At 45.7% G+C, this 19,231-nt stretch overlaps 1 protein-coding gene across 2 annotated transcripts in view; it reads right to left on the bottom strand.

Annotated features, from left to right (window-relative positions):
* Positions 1-19,231, bottom strand: part of PKNOX2 (PBX/knotted 1 homeobox 2) — a 305,484-nt gene that overhangs the window by 268,173 nt on the left and 18,080 nt on the right. The window contains exons 2-3 of one of the 2 annotated variants that reach the window (XM_021063089.1): positions 7,574-7,632; positions 6,054-6,175 (exon numbers count right to left, since the gene is read on the bottom strand). The gene's annotated coding sequence lies outside the window, so the exon portion shown is untranslated. The remainder of the gene's footprint in view (positions 1-6,053; positions 6,176-7,573; positions 7,633-19,231) is intronic. The other variant, XM_021063090.1, reaches the window with a different exon arrangement.

The following is a 19,231-nucleotide window of genomic DNA, read 5'->3' as shown; positions in this document are numbered from 1 at the left end:
ATTAAAATTGTCACAGAAGCCAAAGCCACAGTTTCCCTGGGGTCATCCATTCTAGAATTTAAGACCCCTGACTCTCAGAAATTTCTTACTCATGCATGGACTTGTGTGGACGTGTCGCAGCACACATGCACACACACAACACACTCATCACGGATGAACATGTAGGACACACAGAGGCAGCACACATGTGTGTGCAAGCACTTCTCAGAATGGTCCTTACCCTGAGGTCAGGTACAGGGGAGTAAGGAGGAAAGGGAGGCTAAGTCAGCAAATGCATATCTTTGCTGCATGCCTACTATGAGTCAGGCACTGTGCTATAGGAGGGCACAGATAGATGGATAAGCTAAGCCCACAGAGCTGGACCCGGGGCTGCTCATTCTGAGTTAGAACAAGTAGGGGTGGCACTGGTAGTCACCACCAGCCTTCCAAGAGCTAATTCCCTCCCCAACATGTGCTCTTACCCCTGTCCTGTTCCACTCTATCCCCACTGTCACAGGCTAGGCTTGGGGTGAGATAAAAAGCCCCCACTCCCCCCACCCTACCCCCGCCCTGCACCTTCGATCAATGTGAAAAATGCTCTCTGGGAAGAACCCCTGAGGCTGTCTTCTCTACCACCCACCCCCCCTTCCTTCCCAATGAGTCCAGGGAGATCTGAGCAGAGGGTGATGGATAGCCCTGTCTTATTGTTCCAGACTCCGAATCCACCAGGGCCTGGGAGAGCTGTATAAATCAGCGCCTGGGCTGGGCCCTCACCAGCACGGTGGCTCAACAAGAGGAATGGAAGGCGCGGGACCATAAAACTGTCTATGGGCTAAGTCATTTCATTTCAAGTCAGGGCCAGGGAGAGAAAATGTTTGGTTCTTGGGAGACAGACTCATTTGAAGAGGATGAATAAGCTGGTGGAGGGAGGTCTGCATGTCTGGATGCACAGAGAGAGGGAGGTGGAGAGAGGCCAGTCCCGTGGAAGGACACTGGGTGAGCCAGCCTTCATCTCTGTGTCCACTTATTCCCACCATCCAGTGGTGGGGGGATACTCATGTCCCAAACTTTGATAGTATTTGGAAAAATTGATAACCTGTAATTTCCCCTTCTCTGAGACAGCAACAGCAGGGCAGGGGAAGGCAATGCTGGGCATGGCTCTAACCATCAAACTGTGATCAAGCATCAGTCCCATTTCACTCACTCAAACGTTTACTTGAGGAGCCCTAAGGGCCAAGCACTGCTCAGTGCTGGGCAAACCCTGCCCTCAAGGAGCTCACAGTCAAGTGGAGAGATGGGAGACAGACTCATAAATCAAGGGCATGTACTTCATTATCCTTTATCACAGCACCTGTGACAAATTGCTATATTTATTGATTTGCTTGTCTTTCTCCCTTGTTAGACTGGAAGCTCCTTTAAAGTAGAAAGGAGAGGGAATGGGTATCTGAGTGCCAGTTATATGCTCCCATTATGCACTACAGTCATTTCATCTCCAGAATGCCTTATGGTAGACTTTGCTACCGCATTTTACAGACAAGGAGACTGAGGCTCAGAGAGGTTAATGCATTTGCCCAAAACCAAAGCAGCGCATGGAGAGCTGAGACGCAAACCAAATGAGCATGAGCCCACACCCTGCTCAGGGTCCTTAGCAGGGTGGCCTTAGCCCTGAAGCAGTGCTTTATTCAGGATGCTGTTGATTATACAAAGGAGAGAGGGGTGAATGGGGGGATTAACGCTGGGTGGGTGGGTCAGGGAGGACTTTGCAGAGGAAGAGCTTACCGAAAAGTTTTAAGGAACAGATGGAATTTGACAAAATGACAAGGGAAGGAAAGCCAATGTGCCGATAACAAGGAAACATGAAACAGCATTGTGTGTACTGGCCACCTGCTCAGAAGCCCCTGCTTCACCCATGAGCTCCCCTACTGCTCCCATTTCCAGCCTGAGACAGGGGCCCAGCAGTGACACACGGGGCTTCGGTACTATGGAGTGGAGGGTTTTTGTTTTGTTGTTATTGTTGTTCTATTTCCTGGGACCAGATTATAAAATCCATGTAGGATACAGTCTGCTTTGCTCACAAGTAGAATTCTAACATCTTGGGGGGTGCCTGACTCATTTTGAAACAAGTGGCAGAGCTGGAGGGTAAGGGGGGGGTGCTTCCTACATCCCTGCCCTCCCATGAGGCTGGTATAATTGAGCCAGTCTGGGAGCCCCTCCTGTTTGAGGTCTCAAAAAACCATTTTAAGGTGAGAAAACACCCAGGTAGGACCAAAGAAGGTGCGGCCCAGGGGCCTTCAGCAGTTGGTAGAGGCCAGGCCTGGCTCCTCCGTCTTCTCTGCTTTCTCCTCCAGTTCAGGAACCAAAATCAGGCTGTGAGCTCAGAGGAGCCACAGAGCAGACCTTGCACCTGCCCCTAGTCTTCAGCTTATGCTACAGGGACGGCAAGAAGCCTGGGGAACACCAATATTTAAGGGCGTTCAACATGCAGAAGAGGAGCCAAGAAGGGGTGCTGAGGAGCTGTGAAACACAAAGAGACACTACACCGGGTCACCCATGCACCTTTTCCAGCTTTAGTGGCATCACCCTAGGAAGACTGTGGATTATCACAAAGAAATTAGAATGGGAGAGGAGAAAACTGTAGACTGGAGAGTTTCATCATTATTATTATTTTTTTTTAACAGAATAAAGGGGAAGAGTGGTAACTGGCTGGACATAAAGAGAAATCACAAGCTGAGGAAGGATCTGAGGGGAGGGCTGATCCACTGTGCAAAGCCCTGAAGGCTTCAGCCCTTGGAGGCACCAAGCACTGTGTACCAGGGTTAGATGCTTGGCTGGACAGGGAAACAGGGGGCAAGTCTGTTTATAGAAGGGGTCCCCACCCTCCCCACATGGCCAGTCAGCCATATCCTTTATCCTCCTGGAAGTGAGAAGTTTTCTCCTTTTTCTTTTATTGTCACACCCATGGCACGGGGAAGTTCCCAGGCCAGGGATCAGACCTCCATCACAGCAGCGACCAGAGCCACAGCAGCGACAATGTCAGATCCTTAACCTGTTGAGCCACAAGGGAACTCCCGAGAGGTTTTTTTCCTTTGGAGAAACTAAATAAGGGCAATATTAGACTTGAGAACACCAAGTATGGTGGAAGGTGAAGAGTGTGAAGGAGAGGTGACCTTTAGTCCTTTCTCTGGACTTGCTAGCAACTCTCCCACACCACCAACCAGAAGGTTGGAAGATTCTTCTTTGAAGAACTGAACAGCCCCAGAGAGAACTCCAGTAACTGACAACCAAAGTTCCTCAAAAAAATAAAAGATTCATCCTACTCGAAGCCCATCGGTCAATAAATTCTGGCTTCCAAACAAGTTTCCATAACAAGCTTTCAAAATCAACTTTTAATACCTCTTTCTTAAATACGAATAAATGGTTGAGAATCATCAGTTATTTAAAGAAAGCCTCAAACATGAAAAAAAAAAAGGAGCAAGTAAACAGGAAAAAAAGAGATCTAAGTTCATGGAGATTTTGCAAGGAGCAAAAGTTCAAAAAGAGCAGTTCAAAAGGATAAAAGAAGGAGTTCCTGTCATGGCACAGAGGATAACAAATCCAACTAGGAACCATGAGGTTGCGGGTTCAATCCCTGGCCTTGATCAGTGGGTTAAGGATCCAGCGTTGCCTTGAGCTGTGGTGTACGTCGCAGATGTGGCTTGGATCCCGCGTTGCTGTGGCTGCAGCGTAGGCTGGCAGCTACAGCTCCAATTAGACCCCTAGCCTGGGAACCTCCATATGCCAAGGGAGTGGCCCTATAAAAGGCAAAAAGACAAAAAAAAAAAGAGAGAGATAACAGGAAAAGTTGTATTTATAACACAAGAAGAGATTACAATGAAAAAGTAAAAAATTAATGAAAAAGTCCTTTTTTAATTAAAAATACAATTTAAAGGAGTCCCTGTCATGGCTCAGAGGAAGCGGATCTGACCAGTATCCATGAGGACACAGGTTCGATCCCCAGCCTCGCTCAGTGGGTTAAGGATCAGCATTGCCATGAGCTGTCATAGGCAAGGTTCAGATCTGAGGTTGCTGTGGCCATGGCATGGGCCAGTGGCTAGAGCTCCAATTCGACCCCTAGCCTGGGAATCTCCATATGTCACGGGTGTGGCCCTAAAAAAGGAAAAAAATTTTTTTTTAATTTTCAAAAATCAATAAGGCAAAACTGAAGAAATCCTCTAAAGAATGAACCAAAAGGAAAAAAAGACGATTAGAAGAGAAATAAAGGACATTAGTCTCCTGATTAGCCCTGCAGAAAAAGATATATGCGAATGCCCATCATCATCATTATTATGACGTTTTAAACTATGAAGGATAAAGAAAACGTTCTAAAATATTTTAAAGAGGAAAAAAACAGGTAAAAGAAACAAGAATAAGAAAACATAAAACTTCTTCAAAAGCAACATCAGATATTAAAGGATAGCAGAGAAATACCTTCTAAACTCTGAAAGAAAATATTTTTAATCTAGAATTCTGTACCCAAACAAATTATCAGTCACATTCCAGCATATTACAGAAATATTTTTGGATAGCCAATGACTCGTGAAAATTACTTCCCAAGCAATCATTCTTAAGAAGTTATTAGAAGATGGGGTTTGGTAAAGTTAGCTGATAGTCCAGCAAATAGACGGGAGAGTCAGTAAATAAGCGACCCAAAATAGGAAGGTAGTAAAGGAAATATTCAAAATGATGATAAAGGGAAGCCTCAGGATGACAGCTATCTAGTATCTCAATTCCAAGAGTAGCCAATCCAAATTGAAACAGAAAAGCAGAAGGTTCTTAGAGGGGAAATGTAAGAATGTAGGAAAAAAATGGAACAGGAGTTCCCTGGGTGGCCTAGTGGTTAGGGACTTGGTATTCTCACTGATGTGGCTTGGGTTTAATTCCTGGCCTTGGAACTTCCACATGCTATAGATGCAGCCCCCCAAAAAGGAAAAGATGGCCTTGAACATATGGAACATAGTATGGACAGGTATGTAGCAGAGTTGTTAAACCATGTGAAAAAAAATTTATAAGTAATTCGGACATCAGGTCAATAAAAAAGGAGGCAATTATTAACTCCAGGAAAAAACAAAGTATACAAAAGAAGACACATGATCACAGTATACTACTTGATCTGGGAATAAATAATATTTGCATAGTCATTAGCATATAAACACAGAGATTGATTTAACAAAAAACAAAAGTTTATGTTGGAGAGATAGGAGAAGAAGTGCAGGGCTGGGGTTGGGGGAGAACAGTGTGGGAGAACTAAGTTCTCACCTACCTTGGTAGAAAGTCAATATATAATTTCTAAAATTAGTAAATCAAGAAATAGCAATAAGGATATTGTTTTTAAAACTGGCAATATAGACAAAAGAGAAATGAGCTATAACAGCTGAAGGCGACTGCCTTGGAGAAGGGGACTTGGAGTGCGAGAGTGAAGCAAGGCAACTGTTGATGTCCAAACTATGCATACATATTCTTTGATTAAAATAAAATTAAACATTTGAAAAGGGGCCTCTATGGCTCACACACAGTCCAGCTTAGATCCTCAGGGTATGAGATCAAATTTCAAAATAAATGATGCATTTTTACCTGAGTGTCTGCATATACCCCTGGGGTACCTGACACAGTAGCTGGTGGTCAATAGGCTTCAAAGATTAAGAAATCTGATTCTGGCCCACAGTTGTGGACATTATGGGCAATTCTCAGACATGCCATGATATTTCGTGTCTGTGCATGCTGGTCTTTCTGATTTGAATGCCTCAATAAACAAATCTCCCAAGCCCCTAACATGATGAACTTCTCTTCGACCTTTAAAACTCTTCTAAGAGACTGCCTCTTCCAGAAAGTCTTTCATGATGCCTTCTCCCTAGAGTCCTTTTTCCATCTTTTGGCCTATTTCTGAATCTTCTCTATATACATCTAGCAAAGCATCCGTCACCATGTTTCCATTGGAAATAGACTGACTCTCCAATTTACCTGTAATCCCCTCTACAGTCATCAGCTTATGCTAGTTATGCTTCAGGATATGCAAATGCAGAATCTCAAGTACTCACCACACAAAGGTTTATCTCCTATCACACTACACATCAGCTGTGTCTCTGGTTCCACTCCATCTCTTCTCTCTCCAGGCGGGACCCAGCTAGAGGTGCAGCCCGACTCTGGACATGTCACTCTCCTGGCAGAAAGAAAAGAGAAATGTGGGTGGGACTATAAAATGTCCCTGAAAGCCTCTGCTCAGAAGTGACTTCTATCACTTCTGCTCATATTCATTGACCAAAGCAAATCGCATGACCAAATCTGATGCCGATGATGCAGATAAGTATAATCCTCTCACCAGGAGAGGCAGTGAATAATTGGGTACAATAGTAAAATCTTCTATTGTCTCCTTAGTAGGGTCCAGGTCTTATTTTTGTATATTGGTCCTAACACAATGCTTGGCACCAAGGAGGTATTCAGTGCATTTTCACAGAATTGAATGGACTTACCAATTATACAAACCTGAGAACAGAAGGAGGTCTGAAAAAGGGAAAGGGCTGATGGAGAGCTGGGAGGCATCAACCTCAAGCTCACTGAATAACATGTGGCTTGTAATCAAAAGACCAGGCTCCAAAAGCCATGACTCCTGTCCAGGCTTATCTTTAAAATAAAGGAGACGAACCAGAGGGTCTCTAGGGTCCCTTCTGGCTCTAACCCTTTAGGTGTCTAACAAGAGCCCTCAACCTGGGTTCCTTAGTACCTGCTAGCAAAGCTGCCAGCTTCTATTCATAACGTCCAAGCCTATAATTAGAAAAAAAAAAATAAGCCTCCAAATCACTCCATGGCTGAAAATTCACCCATGTCTGTAAAAGAAAATAAAACTATACTTCCAAAATGAATATATTTTCAACAAAAATATTAAGTAGCAATTATTTATTTATTTATTGGTCTTTTTGCCATTTCTTGGGCTGCTCCCACGGCATATGGAAGTTCCCAGGCTAGGGGTCTAATTGGAGCTGTAGCAGCTGGCCTACCCCAGAGCCAGAGCAACGCAGGATCCAAGCCGTGTCTGCAACCTACACCACAGCTCATGGCAACGCTGGATCCTTAACCCACTGAGCAAGGCCAGGGATCGAACCTGCAACCTCATGGTTCCTAGTCAGATTCGTTAACCACTGAGCCCCGACAGGAACTCCACAAATGTCTTTTTTTAAACAAACCAATACCTGTTTCGAGCATATTGTTCTAGGCAATGGGATCTCCAGTTACAGGAAAGCTACTTATCATGACATTGCAAAGAGATGGTTACACATCTGAATGTATCAACACTGAGTGCAGGTTCACACGTGGAAGTTGTCACGTGACTGGAAACTGTCTCACACATAGTGGGAATTCTATATTTGTTGAATAAATATATACCTGTCTTGGCTGGACTTGGGCTCAGAAGCTATCATTCCCCATCCAATTTATCCTTATTTCTGTATGTCTGCATTTGGTTGTTGCTGGGTTTTTTTAAGCTTTTAGGAAAAAAAATTAACCTAAAAAGGGTTGAGAAATCTGCTGGCTAATGGGCTGGTATATAAAGAGAATTACTTACCAGATTCTGAGTCCTGAGCCCTGTGTTCTCATCAGCAGAAGGCAAATGCTGTGATGACCCTGTTTGATTAGAGAAATGGGTGCCCTTAAGTTTCCACCCATAAATCATGGATGCCAGGCCAGGTATCCACCACTATCAGCTAATAATAACAAGCATTTACTATATGCCATTCCAGGACCATTCCAGGTTCTTTGCATATATGAACTCTCATAACTCTTGTGGCAACCCCAGGAAATAGGTCCTGTTTTCATCTTCATTTTACTGATGGGGGAATCATGGTACAGGCAGGTTAATAAAGCCATCCAAGGTAACAAAATGAGTGGCAAGGCTGGGCTTTGAACCTAAACAATCAGGCTCCAGAGTCTGTGCTAAAGTCACTTCTACTTTATTCTGCCCGAGCATGCAGCATGCTGCCAAGTAAATTGGACTCATTCCTGGATATAAATGTAGCCTGAAACCATCAGCACACCATCACCTCTCACTCTTAAAGACCCTCTGCACACTACCTCTGCACCAGCCCAAGGGACTGAAGTTTCCACCCTCAAACTGTGGGTGCAATGAGGAAAGCCGGTGTGACTGGCTCCCTTGAATGCCAGAAAGAGTAATTTTTTAGGTGGATGTTCATCTCCTCTCATCCATCCCAAGTTCCTGGACTCCATGCCCCCTTGCCCAGATGAGTATAAGGAAAGATAACCTCTCCTTGGGACAACGGGTCTAGTTTCTGGTGGCCACAGCACTGCAATCAGCAGGCAAGGCTCTTTACTGTAAAGACCAATCAATACTACCCCATCCCACATCCCCACCCTTTCCTGCTCCTCAGTCTATAACTGGTATTGATTACAGCAGAGCTGGGAAGCAAATGCCAAAATATATCAATCAATCACCAAGATGGCAAAGAAACTTTATTAAAACCATTACACCTTCTTCTATTTTCCTGCCCACCCCAGCTTCCTCAGCCCAGTGGCCATTTCTTTTGGAAGGTCTCCAAGAACTTTGCAGACATGATCTGATGGCTGGTGGAATTTCCTCTATTTGAGGAAAATTTAAACCCAGAGAAGAAGCAAGAACAAGTCCCATGGTGAGAAGATGGAAACCAGGTGTGTGAAAATATGTGCATGTGTCTAACAGTACGTATATGAAAGTGTGCACTTATGCACTTTGTTTAAAGAAAAACCTACAACATAGTAACATTTCAGAAATACTTTGTAATTGTCACTGAAGTTTTTACAAGTCAATTCTTTCTGGTAGTTTAATGTCCTTTACTGAGTGGTTTAATTGTGAAATTTCCCATTATAATTGGGTTCTTTTAATGCAGAAAGAGGTATATTTGCATATGCAAATGAAAAACAGTTAACAAAATCCATTAGCAGAGAAGGAGGCATTGAAAGAGCCACACACCTGGGCTTGGAATCAAACCTGCAGTGAGCAAGTCCTTGCCCCAACCCAGACCAGTTCTGCTGCCAGTACAACAGAGGGGAAGGAGGAAAAGCATGTCAAGTGCTTCATGGCTACCAGGACAAGAGAAAACCAAGCCGTGTGCTGAAGAGACTAAGTAAGGAAGAATTTTTGCTTGTCCATGAAAGGATCTTTTCTTTGCAAGGAAACTTCAGGCAAGGATTTTTAAAGGAGCCTTGATTTTTATACAGATCTTTGGTGACTCTTTTCTGGGTTTCTGCAAAGAGCACTGGACTGGGAGTAGAAGGGGGAACTTCTAGTCCTCATCCTGTCACCAACTAGCAAGGAGCCTCCTGGCAGGAACCTACTAGATCATATCCGAATGTCAATGTTCCAGAAGTTCCTGCTATCATCACAGGTAACTGACAAATTTATTATATTCATTCAACAAATATTCATTGAGCCCCTGCTACGAGCAGTCAGAGATTACAGACCCATAAGGAGGTAGAGCCGGGACCGAGCTGAGCAACACATAAATAAGCAGCAGACAAGGCACATTCGTGGAACTTAAGGTCTGATGGAGTTCCACGGGCTGAACTGTGTTCCTCCCTAAATTCATGTGTGGACGCCCTAATCCCTGGTGTGACTGTATTTGGAGACAGAGCCTTTAGGGAAGTAATTTAGGTTAAATGAAGTCATGAGAGTGGGGCCCTAATCCACAAGGACTGGTGTCCTTAGAAGAAGAGGAAGAGACATCAGAGATATCTCTCTCTCCACAGGCACAGAGAAGAGGCCACGTGAGAACACTGGGAGAAAGTGCCATCTGCAAGCCAGAGAGAGAATCTTTACCAGAAACCAGCCCTGCTGCCACCTTGTCTGAGACTTGCAGCCTCTGCACCTGTGACAAAATAAAGCTCTGTTGTTTAGGCCACCTACTCTGTGTCATTTTGTTATAGCAGCTTGAGCAGACTAATACATTGCGGAGGAGAGGGATGGAGATCAGGGCACCTCGCCCAGTCGAATTCTAGAGATGGGGAAGGTTCCCAGAGAGCCTAACATCTAAAGGGTCGGAAGGATTAGCGGGGGAAAAATACCATGGGTAGAACACCTTCATGGATGAAGCCTGTAGTGTCACAGAAGGAGTGGCAAGAACGAGGCTGAGGAGGAGTTCCCTTCATGGCTCAGCAGTTAACGAACTCGACTAGGATCCATGAGGACGCAGGTTCAATCGCTGGCCTCACTCAGTCAGTTAAGGATCCAGCATTGCCATGAGCTGTGGTATAGGTCGAAGATGTGGCTCCGATCCTGGCTTTGCTGTGGCTGTGGCATAGGCCAGCAGCTACAGCTCCAATTCAACCCCTAGCCTGGGAACTTTCATGTGCTGTAGGTGCGGACCTAAAAAGAAAAGAAAAGAAAGAATAGGTCTGAGGCGGTGGGGGGAGCCAGCTGGGGAGGTTTCATGAACAAACATGCCTCCAAGGATCTTGAAGGCCAAGAAGCTACTATACCTTTTGAAACTTGTGACTTGCCCCACTGATGCTTCTGATTCTGCAGGGGAAAAAAAATGCCAGCTTGGGTTCTGCTGGCAGGAAGAATTAGCAGGCTTTTCTTGCCAACCTGGCCAGTGCAATCTTTCTCAGGCATGTCTGCATATGTTCCTTGTGGAAATACATTGCCTTTTTGTCCATAAGCTTCCTCTCAGCGTCTCAAAGCCCCTGCTGGGACAGTTTCTTCTTCAGGTGCTTGCCTTCAAGCCTGCAAAATTCCTTTACTTCTTGTTAATAATTGCTAGTGCTTATGGAGTTAACCGTATACCAGGCACTGTTTTAAGGGCTCTATGTGTATTAGCTCTTTTAATCCTCAAAACAACCATATAAAGTAAATTCTATTAACTCTAGTTCATGGATGAGGAAATTGAGTACAGAGAGATTAAGACACCTGCCCAGGGCCTCTCAGCTAAATGGAGAAGCCAGGATTAAAAATCAGGGCAGTCTAGCTTGAGTGTCCACACTCCTAACCACAAAGTTATATTGTCTTTGGAGGAAAAAAAGGACCAAGAGACCAGGAGTCAGATAGGTTCCCATGGGTAGTTTAAGAGCTGGGGGTGGGGCGGGGGGGTGCAGGGGTCTTTCTGAACCTAGAGTCTATGCTCTTAACATCTTCAGGGAATGGAGAAGAGGCAGAAGGCTCTGAGTGTTACTCAGAGAACCATCATGGATCAGTGGAAGAGTAAGAGAGAAAGACAGAGAGAAACAGGAAGTCAAGGTGATACCCAGGTCTCTGGGTAAACTGCACAACCAACCTTCATCATCCTATGCCACCTTCTTCGTTTATCCATTCATTCTTTCATTCATTTAACAATGCTTAGAAACTACAATGTTTCAGGCACTGGGCTGGGAAAAAATGAGCAGGTAAATACTGAGAATGACCATGACATACCTGCCCCTTCCCCTTGCCTTCATCCAAGAAGCTCAAGGACTTTACATTCTAGGGGAGGGGTTGATACATGAATAAATACAACAAATTATCACAGTGTTATTCTATATGTGTATTGGTATATGTCTTTCTACCTACAAAGCATTAACAGGAGGACAGCCCATCTCTGCCTAAAGGGGTCAGAGGAGGCTTCACTTTGAAGAAGGTGCCATTTGAGCCAGTGAAGGATGAAGAGAATCTTCTAGGAGAGTAGTGGGCTCCTGGGAGTGTCCCTGGAGAGTATATCATAGATCCCTGAATTCCTGGACACATAGAATTATAGAATGTGAACAGTGAAAGGAGCCTTAGAGGGTATCTCATTTCACCCCTTTATCCACAAACAAGCAAACTGAGCAGGCTAACCCTGTGACACAGCCCTGAAACCCAGGCACAGCTCTTCAGGTCCACACAACCAGGTTGTGGCCTTCAACAGCTAAAAGTACAACACCAGTTTTCTGGGCTTTGTGTTCCATGGGTTGTGGACCACAAGGGAAAGGGAAAAGAAGAGGGCGAGGAGTCAAGAAAGTCTCCATGTCCTGGGAGTTCCCATTGTGGCTCAGTGGAAACAAACCCGACTAATATCCATGAGGATGTGGGTTCAATCCCTGGCTCTCGCTCAGTGGGTTAGGTTACAGACATGGCTCAGATCCCACATTGCTGTGGCTGTGGCATAGGCTGGCAGCTGCAGCTTCAATTCATGGGAACTTTCATATGCCTCCAGTAACAGCCCTAAAAAGACACCCCCCCAAAAGTCTCTATGTCTCAGTTTACACAACTGAACAGACAACTCTAAACCTCCTCCCCTGCCTCCCCCAATGCCTCTCAGGTTCCTGGCTGCCCTACCCCAAGTCTTAGGTTTAGAAGCAAGGATCTCTACTCAGCCCCTTGCCTCTCTCTGCTACCTGCTCTTCCAACTCCACATCTTTTCAACCTGTATTTCAGCTGCAGATTTTCTTTTCAGCTACCCCCAGCAAGCCCAATACCCACCCCTCACCCCTACAGGCTTCGGCCCCCCCAAAGGTCAAAGGGTTGCGGTTCAGCCATCTGCCAGCAGGGGGCAGTCCTGCAGCAAGTCTCCATCCTGCCCCGAATATCCCAGCCCCCAGTCCAGTCACAACTCCTTAGAGATGCAAATTGAGAAGCAGCCTTCCTAACCGGAGAGGGCTGCTAATTCTCTGACGAGTATGCAGATTTCCATCCTGCCTTTGCCTGGGTTTATTTGTTTTACTTTGCAATAAATTTAATACAGACTCCCTGAAGCAGAGAGGCAGATGGACTATAAACTCTGCATTTTGAGAAGCCTTCATTACTAAGTTAGTGTGGGTTTTGATCCCTGCTTAAATTATATCTACGAAATTTGACATGGATTTGGGTCTGGGGTTTGCCGGTTCCTCGGTGCTCTGGAGCTGCTTCTAGGGAATTTACAAGGGCTGATTTGATTATTGGGACTCTAATTTCTCACAGAGGCTAACAAGGAGGCTGAGAAGCCTGGCTGATGTGTAACAGGAAGAGGCGGGTATGAGAGGGTAAACTGGGTTGCTACCTGGCCCCAGCTTAGCCCTGTCCCTGTCCAGTGCTATCTTCCCATTCCCCTGGCAGGGCCCTAAGTCAGACACACCAGGACCATGTACAGAAGCCTGTGTTGACCCCTGGGTGGGTTAGGAGTCGGGGCCTTGCAGTGGAAAGTCCTCACAAGAAGCTCAGAGTTCAGGAAAGAATCAGATGCACATATGGGAAAGATAGAACTAAAACATCTATAAAGAGACATTAACAAGAATGATACAAATTAGCATTGTAGAACAATGTAAACTGGGCATAAGGGATCTTGGCAGAAGAGGGGAAATTGCAGTTCACCCCTCCTATTAACACCTGTGCCATGTGCCACAAGGTACCCCTTCTCCCCTCCCTGCTCCTCTGCGACCACGAAAGAAGGTGCCATGACCTAGGAGTGCAACAAGCCTCGGGTTCTTGTCCCATCTCCACCGGCTACTTCTTTGTTCAAACAATGGGTAAGATATTTAATTTCACTGAGCCTCAGTTTCTCTATCTGCAAAATCAGAACATGATTGTCACGAGAACCAAGTAAGATAACCTGAGTAAGAATGCACACACACTGGAAAAGATTGGAACATAAAAGTCTGTACAAGATGAGCCCTTTTCTCCATTACGAAAGAAAGGATCACTGATTAGAGTGGGAAGGCCTGGGGCAGAGGGGAGGTATGAAGGGAATTCTGAAAACTTGTCATGAGACCTGGAGTCAGGCGCCACAATCCAGTCAAGGCTCAGAGGCCAGCCCTCTGCCTTGGTCCTTCCGCTCACCTGCACGCAAACCTGCCCGTGAGCAGAGGGCCTGGCTGGGGCACGTGGATGCTCCTGCAGCAAGAGACTCCACGTGTGGTTCTGCAGAGCCCTGAGGGCCTGGAACATCGACCTGAGACTGCAGGGAGTCCGGACTCATCTTTTCCCGAGGAGATCCCAGAACCAGCCACAGGGGAGAAGGAAGGGCCTTTCCTCTTCCTCCCTACCCTGCACATCCCCATCCTTTAGCCAGAGGCTGGGGCTGGGAAGCGAGCTTGAGACAGGCAGGGAAAAGAATGTGTTTGAAGAGTTAAGACAGGAGCAAGCTACAGGAGCAAAGAAAGGGGCAAAGAGAAGGAAGAGGGTTGATGTGTTCCTTCCACGTTGGGCCAAAATGACCAGAAGACAGGCAAAGAAGTGAGAAGCCTGCAAAGAGGACAAGAGAAGGAAGGAAACAACCCGGTGGAGGGGGGTCAGCTGTGGGGAGGAGATATGGAGGTGGAGATTAAATGGAAATGAGGGGCTTGGTCACCATGGAGAAAGGAGCTGGAAGCTTTGGCAGCAGTTAGTCTGTTAGGAAGAAAGGAAGGGATCAAAGCCTCTGTGGGTGTGTCTATACACATAACCAGGTTGGAAAATAACCATCTAATTCAGCCCCAAGCAGGGGGTGGAGGGGAAGGGGGTGAAAACCACCTGTTGAATGGCTGAGTTCTCTCCAAAACAACAATCCTTTCTCACTGTCACTTCAGCAGGCATCCTACCTATTCCTCTGGCCTCAAGAACACACTAAATTAAAAGTGTTAGTTGTCAAGATTTTGTGAAATTAAATTTGCTGACCCTCCCTAACACACACACATACACACACACACACTCTCTCTCTCTCCAGTGATCTGTATGTGCCAGGAAAGGAAGCCCTAAATCCTGTGGCGGCAATAGAGGAAGCGAGCCAAGGCTGAGGCCTGGAAGGGGCTGGCAGGGTGAATGAACATGGAAGCGAGGATAACCAGACACCTCAGTCTTCGTGGAACTTTCTGAGGAAGGATGAAGTCCACAAGGCAGACCACACAGCTCTCCAGGCTGTGTCAGGGCAGTAGCATCCTCAGTCCCTCTACTATGTCTCTGCCTGATCTTGAGCTTCGTAAGAGCCCATAGTGGCCCTCCTCTAGGGGCTCCCCTCCCTGGGGGTGAGGGGCAGGAGACTTGCTCCCCCTTCTATTCCAGGTACCCTGGCCTGCCAAGGGGTGAGGGTTGGAGGGGAGTGGGGACACATCTTGGGATGGGAGCCAAGGAGCACAAGGCTCCTGGCAGCAAAGAGGGATAGGGGAGGGGTGCTTGGTCTGGGGCTCCCCAGGCACCCTTGCCTTGGCCCAGGAATGTCAGCAGCTCCCCTGAGAAAAGGAGAGCCTGGCTTCAGAGCTGGAGGTGAGGAGACTGAAAAAAAGTAGGGAATCCAATATTACTGAAGGTTAGATGCTTAAAGAGAAAAGGGAGCCAGAGGAGGGACAATCCAACTCTGGGCATATGTGGCAGAGGAGCCATGAAGTTATCTCCTGTGATACTTGGTACATACACCCCAAATCACTCATTGTTTATCTGAAATTCAGATTTGACTGGATGACCTATGTTTTATCTGGCTCCCCATCCCTCAGGCCAGGGGGTAGGGGTCAAAATCTTCCCAGAGCTACAACATACCAGAGAACCTTAACCACATAGGGCCAGAGGGTCAGACCCACTCTTCCAGCTATGATGGGTTGTGAAAGACCCAGCCATCTTCCAAGGCCCTGGGCTACTATGGCCAAATCCTCTTATCTCCATCAATGACTTTAAGATGGAACCAGAATCCAAGTAGTAGACAAGAGATTGCCCCAGGGCAAAAAAAAAAAAAAAAAAATTATTTTTGCACCTCCTGGAATCCCGGAGACTAACTAGATCTAAACTGATAAGGAAGAATTTCCTCCCCTGACAGCATCTTGCCCCAGTGCTTCATGTTGAAAAAAGGGACTCTGTCAGCCAGAGGAACCTAATCAACACCTTTTGCAAAATTTACACAATTCTACACTCTTTTTCTAAACTAAAACTCTCCTACTACACAACTGATGCTCTTTAAAGTTCTTTTCAGAATCTAACCTCTCAGATGCTACATTCCGGGAAGAAAGTAAACACAGAAATACATAAATCAATAATAATCCCACATTAATTTTGAACTTAGTTGTGAAAGCAGATGCAGAAGAAATCGATGGTTGCCAAGTGAAAAGGGAAAGATGCAAAGAAAAAAAGTTTAATCCAAAAAAGTTCTACAATGATATGACCAACAATATAGACTATAATAAAATTAAAACAATAATAATAAAAAGGCATACACAGTAGTGTCCTCTTAAGTAACTGGATAAGATTCATCAGGGCAGCAACTGGGGCTGAGTGTTTTTTAATTTTCTCCCTGCTGGATATTTACCTCACACAGTCTCAACAAATAGATGAACTCTTTCCCAGGGACAAGGCTGTCACCGAGCAAAATTGAATTCTTCACTATTTTTTTTCCTCTTCATACATCCTCCCCAAAGAGGAAAATCTGATCATTTTTAAGAAGACCCAATATCTAGAAATGATTCTTTCTGTCCCTGAGGGTGAGGGTCACCTGACTGCATGATACAAAGAGTTAATTCTGCCATAGTCCATGCCAGGAAGCCAGGCTTAGAAAGAGTTACTGGGAGTTCCTGCCGTGGCTCAGCAGTTAACAAACCCAACTAGTATCCATGAGGACATGGGTTTAACCCCTGGCCTCATTCAGTGGGTTAAAGATCCAGTGTTGCCGTGAGCTGTGGTGTAGGTTGCAGACATGGCTCAGATCCCAAGTTGTCATGGCTGTGGCACAGGCCAGCAGCTGCAGCTCTGATAACAACCCCTGGGCTGGGAACCTCCATATGCCTCGGCTGCAGCCCTAAAAAGAGAAAAACAAACAAACAAAAAATTAATTAATTAATTAATTAAAATAAATAAAAAGAATTACTAATTGCCTTTCCTTATGACAGAAGCAACTCTGAAAAGGCAAGAGACAGAGGCAGACCTGATACCTAACAACACATCTGTGGCAAGGGAAGGCCAAATGGCATCACGGTACTTTCAACAAATCAAAATTTCAGAAATTCAAATCCAGGAGAACAGTGGCACCTAAGCACTAGGGAAACCACAGAAAAAAGAACCCATTAATTGAGCAGTCAGGGCTACATGCTCACACAGCAGTGACTAAACTTCAGGAAAATGACATGACGGTTCAAATTGGACTAATGTTGTTAACTAAATCTTTTTCCCCCCCTTTTTGGCCACACCCACAACGTATGGAAATTCCCAGGCCAGGAATCCAATCTGAGCTGCATCTCCAACCTACACCACAGCTGGGGCAACACCAGATCTCTAACCCACGTGCCCAGTGAGGATTGAACTGGCAATGCCACAGAGGCAAGTCAGATCATTAACCCACTGTGCCACAGTGGGAACTCCAACATAATCTTTTTTTATTTTAGAAAAAAAATTTTTTTTTTTTTTTTTGCTTTTTAGGGCCACATCTATGGCATATGGAAGTTCCAAGGCTAGGGGTCCAATCAGAACTGTAGCTCTGGCCTACACCACAGCCACAGCAACACCAGATCAGAGCTGCAGTTGTGACCTACACCACAGCTCACTGCAGTGCCGGATCCTTAACCCACGGAGTGAGGCCAGGGATTGAACCCACATCCTCATGGATACTCGTTGGATTCATTTCTGCTTAGTTCCATTAAATGGAACTCCAGCATTTAATTAATTCTTAATTGTAAAAGGCTACAAACATTGGGAAGTCATACCTATTTTTTGTTTGGACTTTTTAGGTCACATTATGATACCAAAAATTAAGGTCTGAGAGAATATTTTTCCTCTTTAGAAAATATGATGTCTGAGAGAATATTTTTCCTCTTTAGAAAAGGACTGAACATTAATCAAACATGAGTAACAGTGGTAGAGTGGGATGGCTGTGGCCTGCAAAGTCAGAAGGCTCTGAGGCCTGATTCTAAGATAATTCACTGGGCAAGTGGGACACATCAGTGCCTCTTCACTTTCTTGGGGATGCTAAGAGGATCAACTGAGATAATGGAAGTGGAACAACCATTTTAACAAAGTGTTGCTCAACATGTGAAAAGCATTTTCCATAGCATCATAATAAAGGGTAGGCAGTCTAATTTGAGACAGCTAGTTCTTGGATTTGCCTGCTTGAACTCAGTGAGATTAAGACTGTTGCTTCCACTGTGATTAACCTAAGAAGGCTGCATGGAGGAGGAGGAAGGAGATAAATGATGGGGCATGGACTGAGCTTGCTGGTACATTGTTTAGCTCAGAGACACTGCAGGGCTATCCCTCCAGCCTTGTTCTGTGAAGGTGTTGGTGGGCCCCACTGCCCTGTTCATGGCCGCTCTGCTTTCTTTGTTCTCTTGCCTTCTAGGATCTCTGGGAAATGAGACAGAAGTGGTATCACTTAATGCTGTCTGGGGAAGAGTTGTCAATTTTTCCTGTTCTGGCCCTCGCCCAACTTTCCAGTCATCAGTGCTGTACTCAAGGTTGAACCCACCTAGGTAAAGCCCAGACAGGTCAGTTCAGTCAGGAATTCCAGGCACTGAGTTCTCTGGAGGAGAGGAAGCAGAAGTAGAGAGGACTGGGGGGCATGTTGGCACCAAGTAAATATTTACATTTTTTTGAAAAATGGACACAAATAAATACCAGTGACATCCTAGAGAATTTAGACACTAGTAGTTCCCAGACTACAGCAGCATTTTCAGTCATTATTTGATACCAAAGGATCAGAGGCCTACGCCACAGCCACAGCCACACCAGATCCAAGCCACATCTGTGACCTACACCACAGCTCACAACACCAGATCCTTAATCCAGTGAGCAAGGCCAGGGATCGAACATGAGTCCTTATGGATGCTAGTCAGACTGATTTCCGCTGAGCCACAACAGCAACTCCAAGAACCTATTTTTTCCACTCACTCCAGCGCTAGATGGAGCAAGAGATCTTCATGGCACTTGTAGGGAGGGGGTTACTTACATCTGGGGGAGCAGCTTTGTCTGCCTCTGAGCCAGATGCCACCCTGACTTGGGCTCCTGCTCTGCCTTCTCCTCCACATCCTGCCTGCCTTCCCCCTCCTCTGACTTCCCTGCTTGATATTTTCCTATATCAAGAGACTTGTTTACTTCCTTGGGCCCTGACCTAACCCATCTCCTCTCCATCTGCAACCCCTCCACATCTCCAGAATCCTTTGCCCTCTTCAGGGTCTACATGGGTCTCTGGGGTAGCTTCACACACCCAGACACTGAAGCAGACGAGGCTAAGGAAAGAGAAAAACTGATGCCACAGCACTCATCCATGCTTTATGAAGAGGCTGCGTGAGATTTGGGAAGACCACTCAGAGGCTGAAGTGCCCAGAGTTCTCTCTCTTCTCATTCAAAGAAAAAAAGGGG

Source organism: Sus scrofa, chromosome 9 (genome assembly GCF_000003025.6).
Source record: "Sus scrofa isolate TJ Tabasco breed Duroc chromosome 9, Sscrofa11.1, whole genome shotgun sequence".
NCBI lineage: Eukaryota > Metazoa > Chordata > Mammalia > Artiodactyla > Suidae > Sus > Sus scrofa.
This window is presented reverse-complemented; position numbering and strand designations above follow the sequence as displayed.